At 48.1% G+C, this 19914-nt stretch overlaps 1 non-coding gene across 1 annotated transcript; it reads right to left on the bottom strand.

Annotated features, from left to right (window-relative positions):
- Positions 1-17105: 17105 nt before the first annotated feature.
- On the bottom strand, positions 17106-17212 carry LOC122703893. Its single transcript, XR_006343643.1, has one exon. It is a non-coding gene; the product is annotated as a U6 spliceosomal RNA (small nuclear RNA).
- Between the last annotated feature and the right edge of the window lie 2702 nt (positions 17213-19914).

Consider the following 19914-nt stretch of genomic DNA (forward strand, 5'->3'; position numbering starts at 1 on the left):
TGCCTGCAGAATTCCATGGACAGAGGAGCCTGGTGGGCTATACTCCATACGGTCGCAAAGAGCCGGACACAGCTGAGTAACTAACGCATTCTGATGTATATTATGCTTGGAGAACCACTCGTCTAAATAATAGGGAACAGAAGGTTGAATCCACTCTGTCTCCCCCACACCTGGACCAACATAGCAGCCTCCTTGCCACCTACCTGAGCTTTCCTAAATATGTTCCGTGTTTGTACCATCAGGTAGTGGCAGCTGTTGCATCCAGGGGTCCTCGGAAGTTGAACTGCCTCCTCTTCCTTGGAATTCTTGGACATAGATGCCCTAACACCCTAGTATGCTCCAGAAGCCCCCCATGACTACTGTCCAGACTGAATTTTTATTAGTGCCCCTAAAGGGTCCAGGTCTGAGCAGTCCTCTTCAGTCCCAGGAGCAGCCTTCCCTGGGTCAGTGTTCCAGCAAATGCCGTGAGGATCCCAGGGAGCAGGGAGACCGGGGTAGGAGGGGGAATGCTAGGGGCGGCTCAGCCCTCCTGAGTGCTTGTGTGGACTACTTGTGCAGGCTGCATGTGCATCCCATCCTGAATCCTCACCTTCCTAAACTCGGTCCCATGAGAACGTGCCATTAGCCCGGCTTCACAGATGTGAAGAATGAGATTCAGAGAGGGCGGGTGACTTGCCAAGGTTGTGCAGGATGTGGGGGAGCTGGGATTCCTGAGCCCTTGAGGCTCAAAACCTTCTCCCTGTGTCTCTGTCTCTCTCCCTCTTTCCCTTCTTCACTCTCTTCCTGTTTCTCCCTCTCCTCTCTCTCCATCTCTTTCTCTTAATTTGTGAAAATTTTATGCTCTTTCCTTCATGCCATGGCTCCAGATCAAGGTCCTCAACCTTTGTATCGTTACTACTGGGAGTCAAATCATTCTGTTTCGAGGCTGGGGGCGTGATCAGTCCTGTGCCTCGAAAAGTTTAACAGCACCTTTGGATCTCTGCCCGCTGGAAGTCAATTGTGCCTCCCCCAGTCATGCAGAGGACATGTCCCCACACATTTCCACATGTCCTGTGGGGGGTAAAATTACCCCCGTCAGGATCACTGATCTAGAACAGGCCATTTCGTCCAGGCTTGAGCCCTATCTACTGGCAAGGAGACAGCAGGTGGAATGGAGACCTTCCTACAAGGTCATTCAGATGCTAGGTGGGCCGCCCTCCTGCCCACCCAGACTCCCCATCTCCCACCAGCTCTCTGTCACCACCGAGGTGAGCACTAAGGGGCAGCAAGTAAGACACCGACCTCAGTTGCAAAATTTAAGGGGACACCAAAGTATGCAGTCGTCAAGATAAATAAATATTTCATGCAATTTTCCTTAAATATCAGAATAAATGCCAAAGTACCATAGTGAACAAAATGTCTAAATACTAATCAACTTCCAGCCACATTCACTGCGATCCAAGAAGAGGCCGGCAAGGGCTGAGGCTTGATTCTGCATAATGTCACGGCCCCGAGCCCGTGGACCGGTCAGGGCGGGGCTTCCACTCTGAGATACCCTCGCAGGACAGTGCATCTTTGTTCCTGGTCTCCTGCCCAGCCGTCCAGTGCTCAGGGCACCAGGGACAGGGCGCCCAGAGGCTGACCGGCCTGGATGCCTGCCCCTGCTCTGCTCTCCCCGGGGCCCTGCAAATGGAGAAGTGTTTGAGAGGTCACTTCTGGGCTGATTGCAGAGTAACAGTCTCAGCCGTTATCTCCCGGGGCCAACAGACCCGACCCTCAGCTTATCTACCTGACTTGGGGGTTGGGGGGGACTGGTCAATTCCAGAGAGGGAAAACCTGGCCCCCAGATTTCAAACTGGAGACTTCCCTTGGAGGAGGAGTAGAGGGCCACCCACCCCACTCCCTCATTATTCTCCCAGTCCCGGGCCCAGGCCAAGGACACCATTTCACTCAGCAGTTGGGATGACCAGTAACATCGGCTGGTGTTGGGAACCAGCACCACGATAAGCTTTTCAAGCGCTGTTTCATGTAAACGTCCTGTTTCACACATTGGCAAACGGCCTCTCAGAGAGCTGAAATAAGTTGCCCAGGACCACATGACAAGTCAGAGACAGGCCTTCTGTCTCCTTATCCGCCTGCCTGCCCTTGGCCGCCTCCCCTGGATGCCCATCCCTCTGGCCGGCCCCTCCCCTAGGCTGACCTTGGGCAAAAACATCCCCGTGACTTCAGGGACCCCCTCGGTCATCACGGTGATGCTTGTCCGGTGTGAAACTGGACACAGCTCTCTAGGCCTTGCCATGAGGCAGGTGGAGTCTTAGTTCCCCAACCAAGGATCAAACCCACACTCCCTGCAGGGGAAGCTCAGAGTCTTAACCCTGGGGCTGGAAGTCTGGACATAACATCTCTGAAGCTCCACCACCATCCCAACGCTGTGCTTCATTAGGGCTTTAGCATCCTTATCCTACTTACTTAATCCTTACATTCACCTGAGGGCATTAGGCTCTGCCATTCTGGTCGACAGATCCATCAGAGAGGTTAAGTAACTTGCCCAAGTCCACACAGCTAGTTCGAATCTTAGCTCCTTGACCAGGGATTGAATCTGCGTCCTTGCGCTGGAAGGCAGAGTCTTAACCCCCGGACCACAAGGGAACTCCCAACGTGACTCTTAAAGGAAGACCTGGACCTTTGTCTGTAAACCGGAACAGGCACGGATGCTGTATTGAGAAGCGACAAGAGAACAGCAAACTGCAGAACGAAGCTCCTGGTATGAGAATCCTGCTCCCGAAAGGCGCGTGTGGGGTCCGGCTCCTTGCCCATCAAAAGCCAATGAACAGGCCAGGCTGGTGGAAAGGAGAAGCTGCTTTATTTCAGGTGCCGGCAGCTGTTGGGGGAGGGTGGCGTGTGTCCAAAGGCTGACTCCCCCCCAGCCCTGACAAGCAGGGCATGAGAGCCTTTATAGACATGGGGAGTGGAGGGGGCCACACGCAGAAACTGCACAGTCAGCTCTGACAGTCATCTTCAGGTTGGTCATCGCTGGTCTGACCAGCATCATCTTGGTTGTATTAGCTACAGTTAATCTTCTGTTCCGGGGTGCACTTGTTCCCATTTCTTTGAGGCCAGTTCTCGGAACTGTGGCCGCTCATGTCCTGGGTACAATCCGGTCATTAGTGTAGCTAACTTCTCCACCCAGTGTTTCAGTATCAATAAGAGAGCTCACAGGGTGTGGCTCAGAATATGATCTGTAGCCCTTGAGAAAGAACTAAAGTCTTTGACTATGCTTAATGAGTACATTATTATTTATTCTCCTTACACTCTTTTCCTTTGTCTCAGCATTCCTCACTTTTCTGATTGAACTTTCAATTTTTGACTAAAGGTTTCCACATGCAAAAGGCAGGCAGATGACAGGGGGGGCGGGGGGGGGGGGAAGCAAGGACCATATGGTCCTGCTCCGTTTCAATACTTTTACGAAGGAAAAAGCTGTATGCAAGTGTCCATCTGTGAGCTTCCTTTATATAACCACGGACTGTGGAGCTGCCACGCTAAACAGATCCACGCTGGCCTGTTGACCTTGGTGGCCTCCAGGAGCAGAAGGAAGGGAGGGCAAGAAGGGGAAGATGGTTGTCTTCCTTCTTTTTACAGCTGTGCGTGTTTCAGTGGTTGTGATCTGTGTGTGTTCCCTCTGAAATTTTGTAAGAGGCCTTATCAATGATTTTGTAAAATACACAAACCCCACCCTGGGACATTTTGATTGGCTGGTAGATCCAGAGTGGAGGGCATGTGTGCCTTTTCAAAAAGCTTCCCAGCTGACCCTTCTGATGGAAAATGTATCTGAGAATCACAGTCCCGTCTGAGCACAGAAGTGTTCACCTCTGCCTGACCCCACTTCCTTGAGAATGTAACCACTCACTTAGGATGTCCCTGGTGGTACAGTGGATAAGAATCCACTTGCCAGGAGACATGGGGTCGATCCACAGCCCAGGAAGATTCCACATGCCTCAGAGCAACCACGCCGTGCACCAGCAATACTGAAGGCCCCGTGCCAGGAGCCTGCGCCCTGTGATGAGGGGCCTCCACAGGGAGAAGTGCACACACCGCAAGGAGGACGAGTCCCCGCTCCCCGTAGTCAGAGAGAGCCCGCGCTCAGCAGCAAAGACCCAGTGCAACCAAAAAACACAACAATACAAAGCAGTGAAGTTAAAAATAATAAAAGTGTTTTTTTTAAAAAAAGAACTTAATGACTCAGTTGGTCCACCTACCAGCCTTCATTACGGTAACATAACACTGCTCATTTTAAGCCACCTGCTGCATTGCATACTTACCTCATTTACAACAACCTAGTGAGCTAGGTGGCTGATATCTCCCTTGTCCAGGTGAGGAAACTAAGGCTCAGGGTGGCCCCTGGCCCACTCTGCACACCCCCTCCCCACATCGGGTCTCCTTCCTCTACATACGCTCTTGTAACTCCATGTGCTTGAACTTCAGAGGGCCTGTTGGAGTTAGTCATTTTCCCTTTTTTGAGAGATTGGTTAGTGGGTTAACATCTATCTCCCTTCTAGGCTATAAGCTCCAGAATAGCAGAATAGCAGAGACCACATCTGTTTACTTTCTGGTGCCTAGTACAGGGCATGCACATAGTAGGTCCTCAGTAAAGATTGTTCAATGAATGGATGGTTAAGTACATTGTTCAGGCAAACAGCGGGGTTGGAATTCAAATTCAGTTCTCCTTGGCACCAAATTTCTCTTCCCTTTCACGTGCCTGATGTATGTCCAAAACCATGCCATCCATCTAGGTGGAAACAAAATCACAGCAAAGTATAATCCTTGCCTTCAATTTGTTTACAGTCTGGCTGGTAAGAGGAAACACATCCAGGTTAAACAAGAGGAGAAAGATTAATATCCAAGCTAAGAAGCACTCTCCACTGATGCTGAAGAAATTCCACAGTGGAAGAGGGAGGGGAGGCCTCCAGGGAAATAAGGAGCTGATGCTCATCTCGATGCACTAGCAGTGAACAGAAGGGAGGGGAACAGGTGATCCAGGCAGAAAGGACATGAGCAAGAGGTGCAGGCGGGGCGACCTTGGCACACGTGCAGGACAGGGCCCTTTCCCTCACTGCTGTTTTTCAGTTGCTCACTCATGTCCGACTCTTTGTGACCCCATGGACTGCAGCACAGCAGGCCTCCCTGTCCATCACCAACTCCTGGAGCTTGCTCAAACTTATGTCCATGGAGTCAGTGATGCCATCCAACCCTCTCATCCTCTGTTGTCCCCCTCTCCTCCTGCCTTCAATCTTTTCCAGCATCAGGGTCATTTCTAATGAGTCAGCTCTTTGCATCAGGTGGCCAAAGTTTTGGAGCTTCAGTTTCAGCATCATTCATTCTAATGAATATCCAGGATTGATTTCCTTTAGGATTGACTGGTTTGATCTCCTTGCAGTCCAAGAGACTCTCGGGAGTCTTCTTCAACACCATAATTCAAATGAAAGTCAATAGTGTACACATTGGAAGGGGTGGGAAAATCAGGGACCTGTACCTCCCATCCTGAGTCAAGGATGGAGGCATCCTTTCTCTGTATCCACTGACTAAGGAGACAGATGCAGGAATCAGAGGATGACTCAGCAAGAGCCAAGACAGGGGACTTCCCTCGTGGCCCAGTGGATGAGGCTCCATGCTCCCAATGCAGGGGGGCCTGGGTTCGATCCCTGATTGGGGAAATAAGATCCCACATACCACAACTTAGCCTACCAGCTGCAACTACAGAGTCCACATGCCCCAGAGAGCCCACGCGCTACAACTAGAGAGAAGGCCCCACATGACAACTAGAGACGCCTGCTCACTGCAACAAAGACCCAACCCAACACTCCCCTCAGTTCAGTTCAGTCACTCACTCGTGTCTGACTCTTTGCAACCCCATGGACTGCAGCACACCAGCTTTCCTTGTCCTTCGCCATCTCCCAGAGCTTGCTCAAACTCATGTCTATTGTGTCAGTGATGCCATCCAACCATCTCATCCTCTGTCGTCCCCTTCTCCTCCTGCCTTCAATCTTTCCCAGCATCAGGGTCTTTTCCAATGAGTCAGCTATTCCTATCAGGTGGCCAAAGTATTGGAGCTTCAGCTTCAGCATCAGTCCTTCCAGTGAACACCCAGGACTGATCTCCTTTAGGATGGACTGGTTGGATCTCCTTGCAGTCCAAGGGACTCTCAAGAGTCTTCTCCAATACCACAGTTCAAAAGCATCAATTCTTCAGCACTCAGCTTTCTTTATAGTCCAACTCTCACATGCATACATGACTACTGGAAAAACCGTAGATTTGACTACACAGACCTTTGTTAGCAAAGTTATGTCTCTGCTTTTTAATATGCTGTCTCGGTCGGTCATAACTTTTCTTCCAAGGAGTAAGTGTCTTTTAATTTCATGACTGCAATCACCATCTGCAGTGATTTTGGAGCCCAAGAAAATAAAGTCTGTCACTGTTTCCACTATTCCCCCATCTATTTGCCATGAAGTGATGGGACCGGATGTCATGGTCTTAGTTTTCTGAATGTTGAGCTTTAAGACAACTTTTTCACTCTCTTCTTTCACTTTAATCAAGAGGCTCTTTAGTTCCTCTTCACTTTCTGCCATAAGGGTGGTGTCATCTGCATATCTGAGGTTGCAGATATTTCTCCTGGCAATCTTTATCCAGCTTGTGCTTCATCCAGTCCAGCGTTTCTCATGATGTACTCTGCATGTAAGTTAAATAAGCAGGGTGACAATATACAGCCTTGACGTACTCCTTTCCGGATTTGGAACTAGTGTGTTGTTCCATGTCCAGTTCTAACTGTTTCTTCCTGACCTGTATACAGGTTTCTCAAGAGGCAGGTCAGGTGGTCTGGTATTCTCATCTTTTTAAGAATTTTCCACAGTTTGTTGTGATCCACACAGTCAAAGGCTTTGGTATATTCAATAAAGTAGATGTTTTATTGGAACTCTCTTGCTTTTTTGATGACCCAACAGATGTTAGCAATTTGATCTCTGGTTCCTCTGCCTTTTCTAAATCCAGCTTGAACATCTGGAAGTTCACAGTTCATGTCCTGTTGAAGCCTGGCTTGGAGAATTTTGAGCATTACTTTGCTAGCGTGTGAGATGAGTGCAATTATGTGGTAGTTTGAGCATTCTTTGGCATTGCTTTTCTTTGGAATTGGAATGAAAACTAACTTTTTCCAGTCCTGTGGCCACTGTTGAGTTTTCCAAATTTGCTTGCATATTGAGTGCAGCACTTTCACAGCATCATCTTTTAGGATTTGAAAGAGCTCAAGTGGAATTCCATCACCTCCACTAGCTTTGTTTGTAGCGATGCTTCCGAAGGCCCACTTGACTTCACATTCCAGGATGGCTGGCTCTAGGTGAACGATCACACCATCATGGTTATCTGGGTCATGAAGATCCTTTTTGCAGGCAAAACAGGAGCTCTGAGCTGTGTCTGCTCACCCCCATCTCAGGCCCCCTGCAGGAGCATTTTGCACGTGTCTGGAGGGAGCTATTACCATCAGACGAGGACAGGATGGTGCGGACTCATAGAGCTCAGTCGGTGGCTTGGCACCTGTGCCCCAAGTTTACACAATCCACAGTCTAAAATCCACAGCTGAGCAACCGTAGAAAACCCATTTCCTCAAGATCCAGTGGAGGTACAGAGCAGTGGCTGAGAGTGTGGGTTCTGGAGTCAGACAGTCCGTGTTTGAATTGCAACTCTGCCAGTTAAAAGCTGTGTGACCCTGGACATGTTTCTTAACCTCTCTGTGCCTCATTTTCATTGTTCACAAACTGGGGATAACAGCATCTACCTTGCTGAGAATAAATGAGACCCTGCGCATGTAGCAGACACGCTGGGTGCTGCCCAGACTCCTCCCTGTCTTTCTTGGATCCCACTTCCTATGGATCTTGGGCCAGCAGGGGCAGTGGGGAGGAGGTGGGGCATCTTTTTTTAATATTTATTTTTATTTATTGACTTACTTGACTGTGCTGGTCCTTTCCTTAAAATATTTTTAAAATTCATTTACTTTGGACTGTGCTGGATCTTCATTGCTTTGGGGGGCTTTTCTCCAGTTGCGGCGAGTGGGGCTGTTCTCTGGCTGTGGTGCGTGGCTCAGCACGCCTGGATTTCATGGGAGCAAAGAGCCACAGATCTTGGGCCTAGTGCCTTTGAGTCTCAGACCTGCACTCTTCCCCCAAGAAATGTCAGGCCAATGTCACAAGGTCCCGAGTCTTAGGAAGCCCCCTTTCTAGCCCCAAAGTTACTACAGAGCTTGGATGGCCCTGAAGAGCCTCAGTCATCCATTTCTGTATCAGCACAGCCATGGGGGATCCTAGCAGAACCCCTCCTCTCCCCTCCCCTGCACTTCATCCTTCCTGATCTCATTCTCGGGGACTCATCCCAACTTTGGGCTCGTGGAAGAACTTGCTATAGTCCTAAGACAGCCTGTCCAAGGGCAGGCCTGGTTCTCAGGGGTCTTCCCTGCCACCAGTGTACACATGGGTCTACGGGGCATGGAGCAGAGGTCAGCTTGGGCACGGTGGCCAATACCATTGCAGCCTGGCTTATGTCCCTCCCATGATCGCATAACAGCTTGAAGATAGAAAGCCCTGCAGTTGCGCACACCCAGCTCACTCTGCTCAGCTCACCTTCCTACTTGCAGCCTCCCACACCCTGCCCCAGGGTACATCAACCTGGAAACTACCAGTGAGTTCAAGGGGCCTTGAGCTCTGCAATCAGAGACAATACATGGTGTGATGTTCCACACCTTCCAAGAGATTGTTTTCAGTTCAGTTCAGTTCAGTCGCTCAGTCGTGTCCGACTCTTTGCGACCCCATGAATCCCAGCATGCCAGGCCTCCCTGTCCATCACCAACTCCTGGAGTTGACTCAAACTCATGCCCATCGAGTCGGTGATGCCATCCAGCCATCTCATCCTCTGTCGTCCCCTTCTCCTCCTGCCCCCAATCCCTATTGTTTTATGTCCTCCCAAAAGGCAAAGGAAGTGCTAACTTTACTGGATGGTTTGTCCTCAAATTGCTAGGAATCACCACCAAACTTCTGCACAAAAGAAAATGTCCTCCTTGGCTCTTGTGATTCAAATTCTTTTTTTTTTTTTTCATTTATTTTTATTAGTCGAAGGCTAATTACTTTAAAATACTGTAGTGGTTTTTTTCATACATTGACATGAATCAGCCATGGATTTACATGTATTCCCCATCCCGATCCCCCCTACCACCTCCCTCTCCACCCGATTCCTCTGGGTCTTCCCAGTGCACCAGGCCCGAGCACTTGTCTCATGCATCCAGCCTGGGCTGGTGATCTGTTTCACCCTAGGTAATATACATGTTTCGATGCTGTTCTCTCGAAACATCCCACCCTCGCCTTCTCCCACAGAGTCCAAAAGTCTGTTCTGTACATCTGTGTCTCTTTTTCTGTTTTGCATATAGGGTTATCATTACCATCTTTCTCAATTCCATATATATGCCTTAGTATACTATATTGGTCTTTATCTTTCTGGCTTACTTCACTCTGTATAATGGGCTCCAGTTTCATCCATCTCATTAGAACTGATTCAAATGTATTCTTTTTAATGGCTGAGTAATATTCCATGGTATATATGTACCACAGCTTCCTTATCCATTCATCTGCTGATGGGCATCTAGGTTGCTTCCATGTCCTGGCTATTATAAATAGTGCTGCGATGAACACTGGGGTTCATGTGTCTCTTTCAGATCTGGTTTCCTCGGTGTGTATGCCCAGAAGTGGGATTGCTGGGTCATATGGCAGTTCTAATTCCAGTTTTTTTAAGAAATCTCCACACTGTTCCCCATAGTGGCTGTACTAATTTGCATTCCCACCAACAGTGTAAGAGGGTTCCCTTTTCTCCACACCCTCTCCAGCATTTATTGCTTGTAGACTTTTGGATAGCAGCCATCCTGACTGGTGTAATGGTACCTCATTGTGGTTTTGATTTGCATTTCTCTGATAATGAGTGATGTTGAGCATCTTTTCGTGTGTTTGTTAGCCATCTGTATGTCTTCTTTGGAGAAATGTCTGTTTAGTTCTCTGGCCCATTTTTTGATTGGGTCATTTATTTTTCTGGAATTGAGCTGCAGGGGTTGCTTGTATATTTTTGAGATTAATCCTTTGTCTGTTGCTTCGTTTGCTATTATTTTCTCCCAATCTGAGGGCTGTCTTTTCACCTTGCTTATAGTTTCCTTTGTTGTGCAAAAGCTTTTAAGTTTCATTAGGTCCCATTTGTTTATTTTTGCTTTTATTCCCAATATTCTGGGAGGTGGGTCATAGAGGATCCTGCTGTGATTTATGTTGAAGAGTGTTTTGCCTATGTTCTCTTCTAGGAGTTTTATAGTTTCTGGTCTTACATTTAGATCTTTAATCCATTTTGAGTTTATTTTTGTGTATGGTGTTAAAAAGTGTTCTAGTTTCATTCTTTTTTTTTTTTTTTAACTTATTTGTTTGTACCGGGTCTTAGTTGTGGCATGTGGGATCCAGTTCCCTGACCAGGGATTGAACCCGGGCCCCCTGCATTGGGAGCAAGGAGTCTTAACCACTGAACCACGAGGGAAGTCCCTAGTTTCATTCTTTTACAAGTGGTTGACCAGTTTTCCCAGCACCACTTGTTAAAGAGGTTGTCTTTTTTCCATTGTATATCCTTGCCTCCTTTGTCAAAGATAAGGTGTCCATAGGTTCGTGGATTTATCTCTGGGCTTTCTATTCTGTTCCATTGATCTATATTTCTGTCTTTGTGCCAGTACCATACTGTCTTGATGACTGTGGCTTTGTAGTAGAGTCTGAAGTCAGGCAGGTTGATTCCTCCAGTTCCATTCTTCTTTCTCAAGATTACTTTGGCTATTTGAGGTTTTTTGTAATTCCATACAAATTGCAGAATTATTTGTTCTAGTTCTGTGAAAAATACCGTTGGTAGCTTGATAGGGATTGCATTGAATCTATAGATTGCTTTGGGTAGTATAGCCATTTTGACAATATTGATTCTTCCAATCCATGAACACGGTATATTTCTCCATCTGTTTGTGTCCTCTTTGATTTCGTTCATCAGTGTTTTATTGTTTTCTATGTATAAGCCTTTTGTTTCTTTAGGTAGATATACTCCTAAGTATTTTATTCTTTTTGTTGCAATGGTGAATGGTATTGTTTCCTTAATTTCTCTTTCGTTTTTCTCATTGTTAGTGTATAGGAATGCAAGGGATTTCTGTGTGTTAATTTTATATCCTGCAACTTTACTATACTCGTTGATTAGCTCTAGTAATTTTCTGGTAGAGTCTTTAGGGTTTTCTATGTAGAGGATCATGTCATCTGCGAACAGCGAGAGTGATTGAAATTCTAAGATGTCCCCCAAGATCCTTCTCCCACCCCCGGGCACACATGCTTAATAATCCCTGGGGCTGTATAGGACGAATTTTTTCCTGTGGTTGTGTTGTGTTTTATGGACCTTATAAAAGGGAGAACAACCGGGAGGAGTTTAAAGGGAGTAGGCTCTTTCTAAAGTCAGAAATTACAAACTCGATTGGAATTCACCCTGAGGGAGGTTCTCTGTTGCTGGCTTTCAGGATGGAAGGGAGGGCAAGGAATGTGAAGCAGCCCCATCTCAGAGCCAGCCAGGAACAGAATTCTGCTACAACCTCAAGAGCTTGGAGGAGGACCCTGAACTCTAGATAAGAACACAGCTCAGCCAACACCTTGATTCCAGCCTCGGGAGACCCAGGAGCTGAAAATGTGCAGCCACGCTGTTGCGGTTCAGTCAGTCCAGTCACTCAGTCATGTCCGACTCTTTGCGACCCCATGGACTGCAGCATGCCAGGCCTCTCTGTCCATCACCAGCTCCTGGAGTTTACCCAAACTCATGTCCATCGAGTCGGTGATGCCATCCAACCATCTCATCCCCTGCTGTCCCCTTCTCCTCCTGCCTGCAATCCTTCCCAGCATCAGGATCTTTTCCAGTGAATCAGTTCTTTGCATCAGGTGGCCAAAGTATTGGCGTTTCAGCTTCAGCATCAGTCTTTCAATGAATAGTCAGGACTGATGTCCAACTGGTTGGTTGGATCCAACCAGTCCATGCTATCGAAGGGAGGAAGCCAATTTTGACTTTCTGTTGGAACTGTTTCTTTGACTTGCTTTTCCTTGCTTTTGTTATTATAATCATACAGAATTTGTTGCCTGAGAGAATCCTGCCCCTCTGCCTGGCTTTTAAAAAGCCTTTGTTCAGACCCCTGTCCACCTGTGGAAGGCAGAAAGGAAGAAATTAACACATCCCCTGCCTGACACTTGCCATTGTAGATGTTTGCAAGTTTCATGGCCTTTTTACTTTGCATCCTCACCTCCCCTCATCTCTATAAAAGAACCTGGCATCCAGACCCCAATAAGATGGTTGCTTTGAGGTGTTAGTTTGCCATCTTCTTGGTCTGTCGGCTGCCCGTCTCTTCCTTGCCTCAACACTTCGTCTCTCAGATTCATTGGCCTGTTGTGTGGTGAGCAGAGCAAGCTTGGACTAGGTAACAATGCCACACCCACACCTCTGACCTACAGAACTGTGAGTTAATATATGCTGTTTGATGTCACTAAATTTCTGCCAGTTTGTTATATGGCATAAAAGTCACATACAACCCTCAAGGTCCATTTCCTTCTCAGGACAAAATTTACTGTTGGTGCCATTGATGGTGGGGGTGTTGATAGGCACAGGAGAGTGCCCCAAACAAATCGGCTGGGGGACCTCCCAAAGAACCCAGGGAGAAGTCAGGAAATATGAACAGGGAAGAGGAGAGGTTTTATTCCAGCCAGAGATCCCACCTCCCTTCCCCTCAGACCATAAGAAGCTGGTTAGCCTCCTCTAGCTCCAAGTCCCACCCTCAGAGAAGCAGTGAAGGGCAAGAACCAGAACTTCAGGGCTGATCAACTGCCCACTGCCTGGGCTTAACCAACATCCTGCTGGGGCAAGTAAGAGATGGCAGAAGGGCTAACATCACCCCAGGAGTGAGCAGCCCAGGAGATAGGGATCTGGGCCGTTGCCCTGCGAAATCAACCTTGATTCACAATTCCTATGACACTTCCCTATTTGAAAGCTACAACAACTGATGAATGCTAGGGTTTGAAGGATCTTTAGACACGACCCAGTCCAGTCTCCATGCCTGAGATATGAGAAGTGCCCTGGACTGGATTCAAGTGCAGTGCGCTTCCTGCCCCCAAGGTGAGATAATGCCCACTTCCCCTGCAGCATCTCCTCTCCCGGGACGGTGCACATACAGCAAGGCTAGAAGGAATGTCTTTGCAGTCAGCGCCCGTCCCCCTACCCCAGCTTCCACCTCAATACCTCCCCAGGCCATCTGTCGCTCTCCATCTCTGCAGCCACCTCCCTAGCCCAGGCCACCACGCTGGATAATGTACATTCGAGCCCATCATGCCCATGTTTCCCATTCAATGTTGTGCCTCTGCACTAGCAATTAATTCAAACTCATGACCACTGCCGGCAAGGCCCTCCATCCGCCGACTTGTCCAACCACCCTGGTGTGTGTGACCCTTGTCATACTGATTTCTGCTCCTTTGGCCAAGCTGAAGCTTTGATACCGGCTCCTTCTCATCCAGCAGGCTCAGCTCAGAGGTTGCCTTCTCAGAGAAGCATTCTCTGAGAAGTCTTTCTAAAGAAGCCCACCCAACACATTCCCCATATCTAGTTACTTTGATCCACATTATTCATTTATTTCCACCAGAGATATGGAGAACAAAATGGCAACCCACTCCAGCATTCTTGCCTGCAGAATCCCATGGACAGAGGAGCCTGGGGGGCTACAGTCCATGGGGTCGCAAAGAGTCAGACAGACTGAGCAACTAGCACCTCACACTCAGAGAGATACATTCTTGCTCTTTTGCTGGTTTCTTATTTATTATCTGTCTCTCTGGAGGAAGAAAGTTCCAAGAGAAAGGGGACCTTGTCTTTCTTACTCACTGCCTATGTTATAGCCACACTTTCCAGGAAACAAACTCACTCAGAAGGGCAATGCAGATAGTGGAGTGCAGTTTATTACACCTGCGGGCCCAAGGCAGAGTCTCCTCTTAGCCAAGGACGCCAACCAGCATTTGTGAAGATCTTTTATACCCCATGTGTACGTGTCCAAACCCACCACCCCAATTTCCTTGAGAGTTACATAAACAAAGGAAGGGTAAATACCACTACAATAACCCCATCATTCACGTGTTATGTGTTCAAACAGTTAATAATCAATAAGCCCTCAGTTACATTCCAAACAGTTAATAATCAAGCCCATGGTCACATTCCAACCAGTTAATAATCGATAAGCCTGTGATTACATCCTGATAGATACGGGAAAAAATTTATGACCTGTCTGGAGACAGGGGTGATTACAGTATGTTTCCTCTTAGGCAATGAGTAACCTGGATGTGATCTTCAAGATTCCCCTGCCCAGAGCGGGTCTTATCCTTCCATAGTCGTTCCCACAGGCACTAAGCAGAGAGTTCAGAGCCCACTGGAGAGGTGGCCGTGCATGACCAGCACGGACAGGCCTGAGATGGAGTCCAGGCCCTATGAATTCCTTCTTCACCTAGAACTCTACCCAGGTCGTAGAAGGAGCTTTTCAATTAGTTGATTTACCATCTACTTCCTGGAGAAAGTCCAGCGGAGTTAAGACCAGAGTCTAAGTCCATTAATTTGAATTCCACAGGTGTCTTTCTGAGCCCCAGCTGCCATGAACACTATCACGGGCCAGGTTCTTCTGAGCATTGAATCATACGTTCATACATTCAATAGACAGTCAGAGTCTCTAATCTCAGGGAGCCCTAATGTAGCCGATAAAGCAAGACAAACAAAATGAACCTCTTAGTAAAACAAGGCCCTGTATTGAGTGGACACAGAAGGATAAAACCTGCACATGCAGGAAGATACCAATTTTCTGTGCTACTGAAACAGACCAGGACCCTATGGTCCTTGCCCCCATTGCCTCAGCCTGCCTTTTGTCTCTGGAAAAAGACTTTAGCCACAGAGTAAGTTTAGTGACAGAAGTGAGAAAACACAGAAACAAAGGAAATCAAATAATAATACTGCACTCTTTAAGCATCGTCAAGGACCTTTAGTTCCTTCTCAAGGGCTGTGGATGGCATTCTGAGCCGTGTCCTGGGCGCTGTTTTATAGAGACCGAAACCCCCGAGGTGGGGAAGGTGACCACGTGATGACCGACTGCAGCCGGGAAGACTCTGCCGCAATTCTGAGAACTGACCTCAAGAGATGGAGATGAACTGTACCCAAAACAACCCAGATGATGCTGGTCAGACCACCGAAGACCAATTTCAAGGCAACTGTCAGGGCTGGCTGTGCTGTTTCTGCATGTAGCCCCCTCCCTGTGTCTATAAAACTCTTGCCCCCCTGACTGTTGAGGGGCTGGGGTGTCAGCCTCTGGACCGATGTCTGCCCTATGCCTCTAGTTGCTGGCATCTGAAATAAAGCAAACTTTCCTTCCCACAAACTTGTCCTGTTTATTGGTGTTTGAGCAGTAAGCAGCCAGTACCCACTTTCAGTAACACTACCAGAGTCCCATTGAGGGCAAGGGCAGGCAGAGAGGGCTTTCCTGAAAAGGTGCTCCTTGGCCTGGGCTCTGAAAGACTGACAGGCTGCATAGGAGAGGCACTTCCAGGCGCCAAACCACAGCACTGCTGGGATTTGAGCCAGCATGTGGGCGATTTGCTGTTTCCTGGAGGTGAGGTCAAAGAATGATGTGACTTTTCTTTGCACCAAAACCGAGCCCCTCCAATGAGCAGTGTAGACTTAGCGAAAGTCGCTCAGTCGTGTCCGACCCTTTGTGACCCCATGGACTGTATAGCCCATGGAATTCTCCAGGCCAGAGTACTGGAGTGGGTAGGCTTTCCCTTTTCCAGGGGATCTTCCCGACCCAGGGATCAAACCCAGGTCTCCTGCATTGCAGGCAGATTCTTTACCAGTTGAGTCACAGGGGAAGCCCAAGAATACTGGACTGGATAGCCTATCCCTTCTCCAGTGGATCTTCCCGACCCAGGCATCGAACCGGGGTCTCCTGCATTGCAGGTGGATTCTTTACCAACTGAGCTATCAGGGAAGCCCATAGTGTAGACTTAACTGGTCAGCAGCTCAACCCCCTTTATTACCAGGCTACTCTGGTTTCTGCCCACCCTGCGATGCTCCACAGAAACTACTCCTGCCAAGGTCCCCACTGGCTGCCTGACTGCCAAACCCAACAGACACTCTTCAGTTCTTGTCCTACCTGACCTCTGTGGCACCTGATATCTCTTTACTTCCTCCTTCTTAAAAACAGCGTCTTTTCTTAACCTTTCTAGCCACTCCTTCCCAGCTTCTGTTGAGGGGCTCCACTTCCTCTTCCAGAAAGTTAAATATTGGCCATCCCCTGGCTTCTTGGTACCCTTCTTTCCTAACTCCATGCCTGACCTGTGGGTTAGCCCATCCACCACCTTGTCTCAAGCTGTAAGATATATACTAATCACTCCCAAATCTTCATCTCCAGCCCCGGACCTGCCGCTCCCCAGGTCTGGTCCACAACTACAGACTCACCTATCCGGTCACCCAATAAGCTTTCCAACTTGGGTGTCCCACGTGTGTTATGAATTCAACACATGCACACACGCACCCCTACACAAACCTGCTCCTCCTCGTGTAGTCCCTTCTTCTGGAGAAGCCATCACCTTGTACCCACCCCCCCCAAGCCAAGACCCCGGGGCCGTCCTCCACCCACCCTCTCCATCACCCACACATCCAGTCTCAGCACCTTCACCATCTCCACTCCCCACCCAGTCCCACCACCTCCGCCCCTCTTCTAAACAACCGCTGGCCATCTTTCACCTGGACCACCACCCCATCTCATCTTCTAGCCAACCACTGACCATCTTTCACCTGGACCACCTCCCCATCTCATCTTCAAGCCAACTGCTGGCTGTCTTTCACCTGGACCACCCATCTCATCTTCTAACCAGCCGCCGACCATCTTTCACCCAGACCACCTCCCCATCGCATCTTCTTTTTTTTTTTCATTTATTTTTATTAGCTGGAGGCTAATTACTTTACAATATTGTAGTGGTTTTAAAAATATGGAACGCTTCATGAATTTGCGTGTCATCCTTATGCAGGGGCCATGCTAATCTTCTCTGTATCATTCCAATTTTAGTATATGTGCTGCCAAACCAAGCACTCCATCTCATCTTCTAACCAACAGCCGGCCATCAAGTACTTCTGACAAATACTGTCTTTCTGATCTGGCCCCTCCTGACCTCAAGCTGAGCACTTTTGACACTTGGGACCAGGATTCTTCTTCGTTGTGAGGGGTTATCCCGTGCCTGGTTGGGATCTAGCAGCAATGCCCTCACCCTCTAGTTACCAGTGGTACCTTCCCCCCGAGTTGGGGGGTCCAGGTGACAGACGGCCAGCGGTTGGTTAGAAGATGAGATGGGGAGGTGGGAGGTGGTCCAGACATGACTGAGTGATGAACACTTTCACTTTCAATGACAGCTTGCACAATCCAGATCTACACATATAGTGAATATATCTACATATATAGAGGTCCCTGGGACCTCTTCCAAGTTTAAGAAGGAAGGTTATCGCCCAAGGAGTTGTGATCCTTTGTGAGATTAAGAAGGAATGTTGTCTCCTCAGGTGGTCTGATTAATGCCTACACACAACACATATCTTCACTAGCGGGGTCGGGGGCGCCAAACACAAGGAGAAAATTTTTATGTTTTTTATGCTTCAGTCTTTCTTGTCATAAAATATACAATGATTTCATCCATTTCCCCAACACGACACCCCCAACCTGCTCCAAAGCCTCCTGGTTCAAGTCATCCTGCATTTTCCGCAAGCAAATCCTTGCCAATGGCGAACAGAGATCTTATGGTGGTGGAGGCGAAAGAGGCCCCCTTGCCTTCGAACAGTCATTCATTCCTTCCCTCCCTCTTTCCTTCCCCTCCCTTCCTTCCTTCCATCTCTCTGTCTCTCTCTCCTCCTGTGTCTCTTATATCCAGTATTTCTTGAACCTCTATTGTACACCTCCTCGGAAGAAAAGCTACAACAAACCTAGACAGCATATTAAAAAGCAGAGACATTATTTTGCCAGCAAAGGTCTGTCTAATCAAAGCTATGTTATTTCTAGTAGTCATGTATGGATGTGAGGGTTGGACCATAAAGAAAGCTGAGCACTGAAGAACTGATGCCTTCGAACTGTGGTGTTGGAGAAGATTCTTAAGAATCCCCTGGACTGCAAGGAGATCCAACCAGTCCATCCTAGAGGAAATCAGTCCTGATGTTCATTGGAAGGACTGATGCTGAAGCTCCAAACTTTGGCCACCTGATACAAAGAGCCGACTCATTGGAAAAGCCCCTGATGCTGGGAAAGATTGAAGGCAGGAGGAGAAGAGGATGACAGAGGATGAGATGGCTGACAGCATCAAACTGACTCGATGGACATGAGTCTGAGCAAGCTCCAGGAGATGGTGAAGGACAGGGAAGCCTGGCGTGCTGCAGTCCATGGAGGCGCAAAGAGTCAGACACGACTGAACGATTGAACGACAACAATTCTGTGCCAGGTAGTGAAATTCACTCAGTCGTGTCCGACTCTGCGACCCCATGGACTGTATAGTCCATGGAATTCTCCAGGCCAGAATACTGGAGTGGTAGCCTTTCCCTTCTCCAGGGGATCTTCCCAACCCAGGGATCAAACTCAGGTCTCCCGCATTGCAGGCAGATTCTTTACTGGCTGAACCGGAAGGGAAGTCCTCTGTGCCAGGTGGGGAGGGGGCAAAGCCCCGAGGATACAAGAGTAATAAAAGACACAGGCATTGGGCCTCCCTGGTTGGTCACTGGTTAAGAATCTGCCTGCTGATGCAGGGGACACAGTAGTGACCCCTGGTCTGGGAAGACCCCACAAGGCACAGAGCAAAAGCCTGTGGGCCGTAACTACTGAGCCAGAGCTCCAGAGCCTGCGAGCTGCAACCACTGAGCCCACGCACCTCAACTACTGAAGCACAGTGAGGAAGACCCAGCACAGCCAAAAACAGATGCATTTATTAAAAATTACTTTAAAAAGATAACTTTGTCATTAGGGGAAAAAAGATACAATTACTGCCTACCTGGAGTTACCAGACTAATGGAAGTCTTGCATTATTATTTTTCTTTTAATCTGTACATTAAACTGCAACTGTAACAAGCTCTATGCTAGACAAGTGCCTGGTGCAATGAAAATCCATACAGGGTAACGGGCTGGAAAGGAAAGAAGGGAGATAGGAGCTGAAAGCTGGAGAAACTGTAGGACTTAACCATGGGTTGGGTGCAATGCATTCCAAGCAAGGAGAGTAAAATTGTTTCACTTTTAAAGCATGCACGTTAATGGAAAATAATTTCAAAAATAATATATGTGTGTAAGAATCACTGAATCACCTTGCTATGCATCTGAAACATTGTAAATAAACCATGCTTCAATAAAATCTATAAAGAGAAAAAAACAAAAGCATGCACTTGACCTTTAACGCGATATTGTGCATATATTAACAATAAAAATTACTCCAGGACCTGCTTTGAGCCAGGGCCAAGTGCTTTTCACGTGGAGCCTCTTTATCCTCAGCAGCAGTGAGAAGCTGTGACCCGTTCAAGAACACACAGCCTGAGGACATGAGAACAAGGTGCAGGGCTGGCTGTCTGCACTCCTGCCCGGACCCCAGCCGTCCCTGACCCCTGGCCCGGAAGGAATCCACAACCCAATCCCTGGTGAGTGACAGTTCTGTGCCCACAGACTTCCTGCAAGGACCACAGCAGAAGCAAAGAGTAGGGCAAAAGATGAATGTGAAGGTTGACATTTTTCACTGGCTTAAGATTTGGGATAATTAGAAAGTCTTTTTTTTTTTT

The sequence above is a fragment of the Cervus elaphus genome, chromosome 1 (assembly GCF_910594005.1).
Source record: "Cervus elaphus chromosome 1, mCerEla1.1, whole genome shotgun sequence".
In the NCBI taxonomy this organism is placed as follows: Eukaryota; Metazoa; Chordata; class Mammalia; order Artiodactyla; family Cervidae; genus Cervus; species Cervus elaphus.